This window comes from Choristoneura fumiferana, chromosome 6 (genome assembly GCF_025370935.1).
Source record: "Choristoneura fumiferana chromosome 6, NRCan_CFum_1, whole genome shotgun sequence".
In the NCBI taxonomy this organism is placed as follows: domain Eukaryota; kingdom Metazoa; phylum Arthropoda; class Insecta; order Lepidoptera; family Tortricidae; genus Choristoneura; species Choristoneura fumiferana.
In genome coordinates, this window is record NC_133477.1 from 7,605,526 (window position 1) to 7,618,411 (window position 12,886).

General features: G+C 35.7%; 1 non-coding gene across 1 annotated transcript; it reads right to left on the minus strand.

Annotated features, from left to right (window-relative positions):
- Positions 1-12,417: 12,417 nt before the first annotated feature.
- LOC141429320 (U6 spliceosomal RNA) lies at positions 12,418-12,520 on the minus strand. Its single transcript, XR_012451517.1, has one exon. It is a non-coding gene; the product is annotated as a U6 spliceosomal RNA (small nuclear RNA).
- Positions 12,521-12,886: the final 366 nt, after the last annotated feature.

The window sequence follows — 12,886 nt, forward strand, 5'->3', positions numbered from 1 at the left end:
GCATTTGATGTATGTAACACCAAACTAAAATTTATTACAAAATATGTTAAAAATAATAAATATGCTCAGTACCGTTTTTTGTCCTTTCCATTGAAATACACAAATAAGTCCGTGATAGTTCTCTATTTTTTTTTTCTTTGTGTTTAGCGAGCTTTACAGGTAACTACGTTATAAATAGTTATTCAAAAGCACAAAGACTCAATAATCTAGCTGACAAAAGGAAATAACAAACGTGGACAGGTTTATTAACCCTTTGAATGCCAAGAACACCTAAAACCGGCCAAGTGCGAGTCAAACTCGCGCACGAAGGGTTCCGTACCAACATTAGACAGCAAAAAATCACGTTTGCTGTATGTGAGCCCCGCTTTAATATTTATTTTATTTTAGTTATTTATTTTTAAAGTGAATATACAACTAAATATTCTGTGAATATTTCAAGCGTCTACCTGTTGCCGTTTTAATATCGAGGAAAAAAACAGCAAAAAAAATCACTGTTGCTGTATAGGAGCCCCCTTAAATATTTAATTTATGCTGTTTTTAGTATTTATTGTTATAGGGGCAACAGAAATACATCATCTGTGAAAATTTTAATTGTCTAGCTATCACGGTTCACGAGATACAGCCTGGTGAAAGACAGACAGAGAGACAGACAGTGAAGTCTTAGTAATAGGGTCCCGTTTTACCCTTTGGATACGGAACCCTAAAAAGGTGTCGCAAGCGATCGTGCCTACCACGCGAGCAAGTGTTAGCGTTAAGTCGTATTAGGATCATGAATAAAACCTATTTCAAATCGTTTTTTTTTTTAATTTTATTAGCTTATTTGTTATTAATATAATTTTATTAATATTGCTATCGGTTTTTAATTAAAAAGTAAAAGTTGTACGAAACTTCGTCTGCGCAGGATTCGGTAATTGTAAGGACTATGTCATTGTACGTACATTCGCGGGTTAGAATATCTATACAGCTATCGAGTGGAAATTTATCTAAACACGAACTTGATGTATAGTGGCATAAAGGTGTACTTATAAATATTTTCACGCCTTGGTAACATACTTAAATATATTTACGACCTTTACCCTCCTTTACCACTACCATGAGTTTACAGTGACGGCGTACTCGATAGCGACGGCGTAAAATATTTGTAGACGCGCTGTACCATTCTCCATACAAATAAATTACGCCGTCGCTATCGAGTACGGTCACTTTAAACTCATGGTAGTGGTACTTGACTATACTCTTACACAGTATATTTGTACGTGGGCGAATACTCAGCGTTTTCGCAACGTTTTTTTGTCATTAGTGTCTTCGCAGGTGTTATTAAAAGAGGTAATGCCTAGGGTTGTTTTTTTATGAAAAATTAAGACAATACCGCTGCTGAATTTAGAGTGATTAAAATTCTTGTGACTTGTCTTTCCGTTGTGCTATATAAACGTGGGACCGCGCGGTCAAAACGCTCGAATATTCGCCCACGTGCAGGTGATGCGCGCTAGAGCCTTTACACACCGCATTTCTTAAAACGCGCGTTGACAGCGCGGTTTTCTGATCATAGAGCAGCCATACTACTAGCGCGGGTAGGTATAGCATGTTTCGATACAAACGCTCGTCGAGGGTGCGTTGTAATGTTAACATGTAGATTTTGTGTCGCAGTGACGTAGATACGCTAAGTTGCGAAGGAGCAAATAAAATAGTGAACTTAATGTGGATCTCCGTAAAGTAATATATCATGCATGCATGTACGGTTGTGTTGCTCTGAAGATGAGCTCTGGTTGAGTTCGAAACGCTTCAGTGTAGTGCGGTGGTGGTGATAGATGAGTTTTTGTGATTTGTGTGTGTACCTACTTACAGTGTGGAGGTGGAGGAACTGCACGAATTTATTTGATTTACGTAGGCACATTTTTCTTGACATGGTAGAAGATTCTGTTACGGCTTTCAGGTTATATAGTAGAAGTACAGGACGCCGAAAAGATAATCGAAAATTTCATTAAATTTTACACCTCAATCATAAAAAAATGTGACCACGAAAATTGAGACGGTAATGTCATAGATTGATCAAGTAATATTATCTATGACACCGCAAACATGTTTCGCGAAACGCTTCGTCTCTTACGAGACACAAAATATTCAAACACCTTAATCGATATTTGTAGGGTAGATATCTAAAATGTACGTAATTATAATTTATTTCAGTATCTTTTACGTCATCGCCGCGCCAATTATTTGTTTATATGTAGCTGTAACAGTGCTAATAGTGTTGGGGATCTTGTGGCTTTTTAATGTTTTTTAAGGTACGTATAAATAACTATACATAAATAGCAAATTTGTTGTCATATCTCTAAAGGTATTCCGATTTAGGCTTCTGTGTCCTACAACCCATTCCTTACTATGAATTAAGAGGCACTGTCGAATACAAGCCATCGCATCTATGTACAGTTGAGGTCATAAATATATATACGGGTCTATTACACCTTCCTTACATACGAGTACTTACACCTGTATACCTGAATGGTTAGTGGCATAAAGGTGTATGTCGCAATTGTCGCAGGGAAATGACCTAATCAGATTTTTGAACAAATCAATGTTCAATCTTAAATTATCTAAGATGTTCAACGTAGATTTTTTTTAATCAGTTGAAAATTTACTTAACAGGGTTTTTGGAAATCATATTATATGTCGCTTTCTAAAAGGCTTTTCTCTATGCAGTAGGTAAGTATGGCGCTACTTGCGTGTGACGTCACGCAATTTTTTTCTCTGGCTAATGTTCAATATTGAATTTCTTTCTTATATCAATTTCTTTGTTACATCTATGTATAAAAGAAGCTTGAATTTTTTTCCAATAATCAAATACCGTTTTAAGAGAAACACTGTGGGTCATTTTAAGGGCGACACCCCTTGACTGTTGAACTATCATTGCAATAAAATAAGATAAACAAACCTTAACATCTACGTTTACTTTTACTTTTACCGCACAATTGTTGACTTGAAATGTTAAAAAAATATTGAGTCTGTCTGCACAGGATTCGGTATTTGCTCTTCTTTGTTTCTTTTCCATTTAGAAAACTACAGCCCGCGGCACGTTAGTGTAGCGCTGATCGTTAATGTGGTAAAAATAAGTTATTGTAGGAAACTGAGTGATGCACGTGGCAAAACGCGCATAAATTAACGGTCAGCGCTAAACTTTCTTGCGGCAGGTTCTAACGAGTATAGTATCGCTTGTTTCTAAGTAATGTAATGGCAAAGTCACGCATATTACCTACTGTCACACACGAGTAGGTAGGTATAGGTTTAACACATTAATGCGAGCAGGCAGCAGACTTTAAGCTGAAATAAAATCTCCACTGAGTGACAGTACGAGTCTACAGTACTGGTGTGATATAGCGGACTGACGTAACTAGTACTTTATTTTACGAGGCACAGACATCCAGTTACGTTGTGCCAAATAGATAAAAAAATCAGGGCGTGATTGCACGCTGTGTCATGTCATAACATGATTCCCGTCAATTGACGTAGATATTAATATCACTATATCTTCAACGTGTAAGTGTGAAAGATACCACAATTAGAGTCTGGCTAATGAAAAATTAACCTGAAAAAACGCGGCAAATTCAAAAAAAATGCAGATGGTATCACCACAGAATTAGTCATATTACAAGTACGTACAGAAGCTTCTCTGCCGGCTGCCGTACAAAAGTGACGTTTAGGCATAAGAATCGTGCTTACTTTATGCTGCTCTGTCTATCGCATGCCTATTGGAAAATAAGTAATTATTTAAAACGATATGTTCAATAAAAAAAGGTTAATACGAATATTTTTGAGAAAAAGTGAATCTTAAGAACCACAACTGTATTGACCAGTTCTGAAAGGGATATATTATTATCAACTTATTTTGCCATGCCTACTAACCTTCAAATTCATTCACCGCATCTAAACACACTCACTGCTTGTTTTTGTTTGAATTTGCATGTCATGGTAAAAATAATCTGTCGCACACCATTTTTGATTGCTTCACCCACGTTTTAGCAGTAAAGTTCCAAAAAACTCTATTTTAACACACGAAGGTACTAAACTAAACAAGTCACAGAATAGATTATAGTACCTACAATCTCAAGTGTCTGTTTTCTTATACTCTTTGGTCGGTTTGCCCTTGACGTTTGAATAATGTTGCCACTCAAATAATAGCTGGGTTCATCTTTTATTAGCCAAAATCTGTCAAAAATCTTTTCGTTTTTAAAGGTAAACCAAAAATATATGACTATTGTCAAGAGGGCGCTATTGTTTTTATTTATATGGTAATAGTTCAGTATAGTCGGAACAATGACATCTTGACTTGTCTACAACGTTTACCTGATAGCTCGAATGTTAATTTGGAAAGGTTTTGTAGTGAAATAGGTTCATTCCCCAAGGGTTATTTTTTCAGTAGTTTATTATAAACATTATTTACAATGATCCATTGTTGACTACTAATCGTTTGGGAACTTTTTGTTGTTGTTCAAAGAAACCGCCACAGGTGACACTGACAAATCTGACAATCATTAAAATTATTGCCAGTGTAACTAATTTCTTAATTAGTTCCAATGAAATTCCGCTAAATGGCGAATAGTCATAATATTTCTGGTCAGGCTTCAAAACATCTGCTAAGAAAAAAACTATTTAATGATTCACTGTTATTTCCACTTTATATATTTGGTAAACATCTTCCGTGATCATGATGATGCATGCAACCGAGTCGAATTATCAGGAGGGTCATTGTAGTCTACATCCCGTAACAAAAATACTACTGGGTGATTCGGGAGACGTGAACAGAACCAACCCTACAGCCTCAGCAATTGATAATGGATCATTCACAATCATATTTAATTAAAACCCCCATAGTTTTATTTCAAAGTGACCATGCACTTAGTAGTTAATTATTAGTTATTATACTTTTTGTTTGCAACATGTACAAAAAAAATAAGCGCACTAACACTGGTAGGGTGTTATTAGCCTTAGCTAACGAAATCCGGTAGGGTTGGGCCACGTCTTCAGAATAACCCTCATGTAGTATAAAAGGAAGTATGTTAGGTATAATACGAAAAATGCGTTTTCGCACATTTATTCATACCTTCCTGTTTTCCTACCGTTAAGTGAAATAATAAACGTGTTGAGTTAAAAAATCTTCACATTTACTAGTATACTTACCTAATATTATTGACGTTCAATCCTTTATTGGTATCTTTTTCAGTCTTCTGAATAAGATCAACACGCAATGTATCTGTGCTTGTATTTGCTGTGTAATCATCGTAGTAGCAGTAATAATATTGTTGCTGACCCTATGGCTTCATAATATTATTTAAGGTAACATGTAGTCTATATCGTTGTATAGTTGTAAGTATTTTTTGTTAATATAGTTTCGTTACTGAACAAAATACCTATGGTTCCGTCTTGTCTACCCATCTGTCTGTATGTCATAGCCTTAATTTTTACTAACTTTTCCTTTTAAAGAGATACCAATATGGCAATATTAATTCTGATGTATAAAAACGAAAAAGATACTTTTCTGCAAGTTGACGCTTAAAATTAGAAAAATACCTTTTTTCCACTCCAATACTATTTTGTAACTAATAAATAAATAAATAATAAAAAATAATAGTCTGTGATTTACTTAATCACGAACACTGATATAAGGACATAATATGTAACAAGATTTTGAAAAAGCCTATACTCTATACCCCATAACAGAAATGAAATGAAATAATTTAATTTGCTTTATACCGGGTGTGGCCTGTAATATGAACAAATAATTTAAACATAGATCATACTCGTCAAATTGAACAACATTAGTTCAGCGATTTTTAAAAATAATTAGTTTCTTAAATTTTATTACACTTTCAAGTTTATTCGAAGAAGCAATGTAAAGCAAAATGCTTGGTGTTTGTAGCGTGACAGGCGAAGTCAGTTGTGTTCTAGGATGGCGTACATTAATAGCAGTAGTTATTTAATTTGAATGAAAAAAAGAAAATTCAAAGACTCCATTATTTTTAAAAGTCGCTGAACTAATGTTGTTCAGATTGACGAGGACAATCTATGTTTTAATTTATTGCTCGTATTACAGGACACACCCGGTATAGAACTATTTGCTTTGTGTTTTTATTACCATCTTTTGTTCGGTAAACTGCGTCGATCTATCAATCCTTACATCATCTCACACAAACCTTATCACTAACTAGTTAGTGCTAATACTGAAAAGACTTCATAAAAAAATACCTTAATCGAAAAAGATGATAAAATTACAAAATATTCTATTTGAATTCTATTATTGTAATCATGTAACACTCATGCGCAGCAAAGCTTCACCGTAAGACTTCCACCAGAAATAAGAAAGAAAAATTAATCATTCTTTTGTTTGGATAATTTTCGTGTCAAATGGAAAAAAATATTTAATAGTAATTATAAATACATGCTAACGCAGCATTAACGGTGTGCAACTTTTTGGTCTTTTCCCATAAAATGTTTACATTTCATATTGCTCTTTGTCCTTTCTTTCTTTCTTTTTTAAATTTTACGTTGGATTTAAATTATGTATTTTTTTTTTCAGTTGTTTGGCACTCTTTTCCTTGCCATGCGTCATATGTGCTTTTATCACATTTGCAGTAGGGTTCGTGGTCCTTTGCTTGTTAAACGTTATATGCAAAGAATAACAAATGTGAGTAAATATTTTATAACACTTTAATTGACATATTTACAAGCCGTTAGGCAATTCTACGTATCTATTTACTTTTATTTACGTGGACATTTTGGTTATTTTAAATCTACTGACAATTCCTGACCTGCGTAAACCGCAGTGGTAGACGTACCTGATAAAACATTGAAGTATATTAAATATACTACATACATGTATCTCACACACACACACACCGCGCGCGCACACGCACGCACGCGCATTTAAATTCTGTGTCAGTATTTAAATTATTAATTATCATAGTTTATAAAACGAACTATTCCTTTCCAGAACAAAGTGAAATCAAAAATCTGCCCTTATGCTCCACTGAAAAAGCTGGTAGTAAAATCCAGTAAAAATACTGTATTACCATGGAGAAACTATTAATATTGCAAAATTATTGCACTTTGTATAGGATTGATTAAGATTAATAAGGTAATTATTGCATGCATATTCATTTTCTACTTATAATACAGTGTAGTTCAAAGTAAGAACCTAGATGAAGGAGTTTAATATTTCGTTCTAAATTATATATATTTTATTGATGATCCACTGTTTAAAATGTTATTTAATTTGGTACCTATACTGAAACTTCCGCTGCGATGGTATTTTTTTTATTTGAATGTTTTTCTTTTGGTGTCAAATAAAACGGATCACTAATGTACATGTCTTTAGAGTTGGAAGGTTGCCCGACATATATTCGACTTGTCTATGATCCCTAATTGAATGAAAAATAAGCCTCGAAGTCGTCTTGTTATTGTAAATATAGTTTTACGTTACATTATTTATAGCTTCAATTGGAGCATAACGGTAAAGGATAGAAATTAAACTAGTATCATCATCATCATCATCCCAGCCTAGGTATATATCGTCCCAATGCTGAGCACCAGGCCTCCTTTCAGAATTGCTTGCTATGGGCTTGGCCCGTAGTTCCCACGCAGGCCCAGTGCGGATTGGGAACTTCACACAGACCACTGAATTGCTTCGCAGATTTGTACAGGTTTCCTCGCGATATTTTCCTTTACCGTAAAGTTTGTGGTAAATTTCAAATGTAATTTCGCACATGAATTTCGAAAAACTCAGGTGCAAAGCTTAAGTATCGTAATGTATAAACAATATTTTCCATCACAATTTCCCAATATTTCTACACTTAGCTAGCTTAAAAGTAGGGCACGTCAACACCTTCGTCAATGAAAGCCCACATCTGCTATGACGCCAAAGAAAAATCGCTCAAATTAAACTTTCCATATAACTTGCTTGTTTTTGAAGGTTGTAAAATAACATTACGAAACCATATTATATTTATTTATGCAACTGTATCGTAATAGGGGCCCTTAAAACACGAGTGTGGTTTTATGAAACGAGGCGTAGCGGAGTTTCATGATAGGGTCACATGAGTGTTTTAAGACCTAATTACGTACAGTTACATACAATATTTTATCTACATCCATATATTAAATCCTCTATCATTGTATTCAAGAACCATTGAGAATGACCTGCATTAACGAGAACTAGGTAGGTACCTATGTCTGCCCCACGAGCTGCGCCCGCTGCGCGCGCGACGACGTGCTGCTGCTCGTGCGCGCGGCGTGCAAGCCCCGGTGCTGTAATGTATGAAATCTCATTACGATACAACCGTATTCCTAATAGAATCCAATGTCGTAATGCTGGTCATTATTTATGGTTGTTGAAAGCATAATGGAGGATTTACTATATGGGTGTAGATAAATATTATTACTTAATCTCTGCAACTACAGGCATACAATTTTTAAAGAATACATACATCAAGTTTATTTATTAGTAATCAGCTAAATACTAGAATATTTACACAAGTATACTAAACTCATATACCTAGTGCTATTTAAATAATATGGAAAATCACTCAATATTATACTTATTTTATATTACTTGGACGATTGATCACTAGTCTATCCTGAATGCCTGGCTGACTAACTCTCAAAACCCGGTCGAACCCATTGGCCCTAGAAAGTGTTGCATAGACGTAATCGTAGTTATTATGGTGTAAATAAAAAGAATAACCTGTTTTACGGATATTCTCACGGGGTTCTGAAATGGGAGAAAAGACCAACGGAAATAGATCAAGATCATTATTTCAGGAGAAGAGTTCATAAGTACAAATAGTTTAGATTTAGATCCTTTACATTCAGTATGAACTGATGACATTTGATCCCTTTTAATAGACATTTTCACGGGCGGTGTTTCGCACTCCGGCCGGGTCAGAAACGTGTCGGGAACGGTGAATACTGGACGCCCCGTGTCACGTTCCTAGACGACTATAAATGGAAACTATTCATATATCCAATACGTGGCCTGTAAGGCAACCCTCTTATCGCACCCGCCACGTCCTTATATAAATCAATCGGGACACTTCATTCCACGATTTGCAGCGGGCAACATTTTTTTCGGAAAACAAAAAACCAACGAGCGCCATTGGTTAATGCGCTGAGAATGAGAAGTAATCTAATAATTTTATTACAACGATAAAATAATAATTCAGGGCATGGCATGACCGGATATAATATCCGGGGGCATAAAACAAAAGGGAATGTAATGACGGCTCGTTCTTTTAGCAATATCGGGGAATTCGCGAGGTGTGGCCCGGGCAATAAGTCTCCACGAATTTTATTAGGGCTTCATTAAATTATCGGGCAGTTTTATTTTTAATCAACTGGAGTAGCTAACCGCGGACGTATCTGATCATGGCGGAAAAATTGCAGGTTCGGGTTTCCTTCTGCTTTTATGAAAATAAGGTTAGTTTTTTTTTTTCATTTTCCTCGTAGTTATTATCGAGTGCGCTTAGGAGGCGTTTTACTTGCTTTTAAAGCTTATATAAAGCTTTAGTTTAATTATTGATTTTGTTTGTATAAGGTTTCGAGATTAATTAATCCTATAATTTCCGATCCAATTTGCGATGATTGGAGGCATGTACGAAAAGGGGTAACCGCACGCTGGTGCCTAACTAATCTCACTCCTGTATACACAGCGTTCATGAGATACAGGCTAATTAATAAACATCACGTGCGGCACCATAAACTAACCAGTTTCTGTATGCGTAAACTAAACAGTATGCTTAATAACTAGTATTCGGAAGATGAATATAATTTTACTTCTGCTTAATTTCTTCGTTGATTTTTTGGTGCATTTTAATTGTGCTTTCCAGAAACCACCTTTCTGAGGATGTTGAAACGGGAAAGTCTACACAATTTTCATTTTATGTGCTGAATTTCTGTATTTAAGCAAACAATTGAATGTGAATACCGTCCGTCAAAGGCAAAATATAGCTGCAAACTATTTCGAAAACATTTGACCATGCTTTTATGACCTTGCAATTGAAACATAATTGTCATATCTTAGTTTCTTATTTTTTACCAATATTATAAATGCGAAAGTGAGTTGGTTTCTGCTTTCATGCACACACGACTGAACCGATTGGCATGAAAATTCATAAGTCGTGTTAGAATACCAGAATAAATAAAAGTATCCCGAAAAAATGCGTTGTTCCTTAGGGCGCGCCATAATTTTTTTTTTGCAGACGAAGTCTTTTGCAACAGCTTTTGTAACATTATAAATGAGAAAGTTTTTTAAAGAAATTTGTAACTTAATCATGCAATAATGAGAAAGCACGTAAGATAGCTTTTGGGCTGAAAAATTGCATAGTTTTCTCAGGATAGCGGTAAACAATTTTTTTGCAGACAAAGTCTCGGGCAACTGCTAGTCTTTAATGTTTGAGCATTGAATGATTTATAGTCACTATTTACCGTCGAATAAACCAATATACGCATTAAAATTAATAATTATGAGTTCTGTGTTTTTTACACTTTCGCTTGAAAGAGACAAGCATCAAACTAAGAACAACGTTGCTAGCTTTGTCGATAAATTGCCTCTCAATCAAATTGATTTAGTTTAGTAATTAAGGAGTTCCTTGTAATTCACGAGTGCCAATAACATTCGTGGAACATCTAACGCCCTGTTATTGGCCGGCCAGGTGTTACTAAGCATCGTTAGAGTGAAATGAGAGTTCCTACCTTTGTTTTATGATGTGATAATGCGACGATTTCAAATTAAAGGTAGTATTATATATTCAAAAGGGAAATTATAATGGGTTGCTTAATTGCCGTCGAAGCTTCATATAGGTATGACACCTGTAACATACCACTTTATTTTGTTTTTTAATTACTTTTAAAAACATTTTGATTCTGAAATATTTGTTTTTAGAAAGTTTAGTTCTTCATAAACACTTGGATAACTCGCAATAATTCTTTCAGTTCATTTCCTTTCAAACTAATTATTCTCAATGAACTAAAAGAATTTCCTTGCTCACCCGCGACCTTACGATAGCTAAGCTTATGCAAAATATGCGTGTTCATGCAGTTCCTCCACCTCCACACTGTAAGAACACACACAAATCACACAAACCCATCTATCACCACCACCACACTACACTGACGCGTTTCGAACTCAACCAGAGCTCATCTTCAGTGACACAACCGTACACCATGCTACCAGTTGTTAGACACAACTTTGACTTTTTTTGTGTTGGGTTTGTGGGATTTGTGTGTGTTCTTACAGTGTGGAGGTGGAGGACTGCATGAACACGCATATTTTGCATAAGCTTAGCTATCGTAAGGTCGCGGGTGAGCAAGGAAAATCTTTTAGTTCATTGATATGGACCTCCGCAAAGTAACGCCTGATTCAATAAATTAATTATTCTCATTTTTGTAGTGCTATAGGAACTATAGACCGGGAGATGGTGACACAAAATATTAGGTCATTTGTACCAGTATGGCGGTTCTTCAGGGATCTAATTACGGAATGACAAAAAAGAAAATGATGGTCATAGCGTTGGTACCGGTGGCCCAATGGCGGGCCAACGGGCGTTAATCGAACGTGTCGGATAAATAACGAGTGTCGAACGATTTGTTTAAAAAAAATGCTTGTATTTTCCGATAGTCGATAAAAAAAGATGTAGGCGGTAGCGTAATGCCATACTTCTCCGGTGTGACCTACAGCCCGCCATACCGACGAGAATACATTAATTAAAAAAAAAAAACAATTCAACCATTGGTCCAGGCTAATATTTGCACAGCTAATCATCGTCGAGTAGCCATTCACGAAATACACCATGCCATACTTTTACGACGGTTCCCAATGGCCGCCATACCGCAAAGGGGTAAATGCCGCTGGTACCAGCGCTATGACCATCATTTTAGTTTTTTTCATTCCGTAATTAGGTCTCTGAAGAACCGCCATACAGTTACAAATGACCTAATATTTTGTGGCACCATCTTCCGGTCTACTAAGTAAGTAGTTACTGCGAATGATACAAACACATTCAGTCAAGCAAATCTGTATTTAAATACATAATTATAATTTTTGCAGCTATCAAAACACATACATAACAGTCGGTTTGACCTACGCTTTACAAAACGTCAGTACAGTTTTACTGGCTAAAAAGGTTTTTTTTTTAGTAACATCTGCAATCGGTACATTAAACCATAAGCAAATCTGTTACGTGTAGTATGGCGTTTGGAATCAGAAGTCCATTGACTGCTCTCTTCCTCATTAACTAAGTTTCACAGTTGACGGGGTTCTGGAGTTCAATCCGTAGCTGCGTCCAATATTTTGCGTCTCTTAAGACGGCATTCGTTAGTGTCACCCAAGGCCAATGCTTGTGCAAGCTCATTTATGTGTGTTGTTAATCTAAAAATGTGAAACGCTTCACGATTTTGCGTGTCATCCTTGCGCAGGGGCCATGCTAATCTTCTCTGTATCGTTCCAATTTTAGTATATGTGCTGCCGAAGCAAGGCTAAAAATGTAAAACTCTTAGATTTGGTGATCGGTAAGATAATCACATCGAACTCCGATAATTATCAACCGAAAATAAATCTTCAAACAGACAACACAATTATCTAAAATTAAATACGAACTTTTAAAAGGCGGCGTTAATTATACACCAGAATGCACGACTAAAAAAGAGCGCGGAGGGTGAACTAAATTTATCACAAAATCTGATGCTTTACGTTTTTTTTTTCAGTGTACAAAATGGAAGAAATAATTAAGAGACGAGCCGAAGCGTCTCTGGCCGTAATAAAACACAGCGTTGACGGACGAGATTTGGTACGACAGCCATATATAATTTGGACAGTTTGGAATTTTTAAGATGTTCTTTA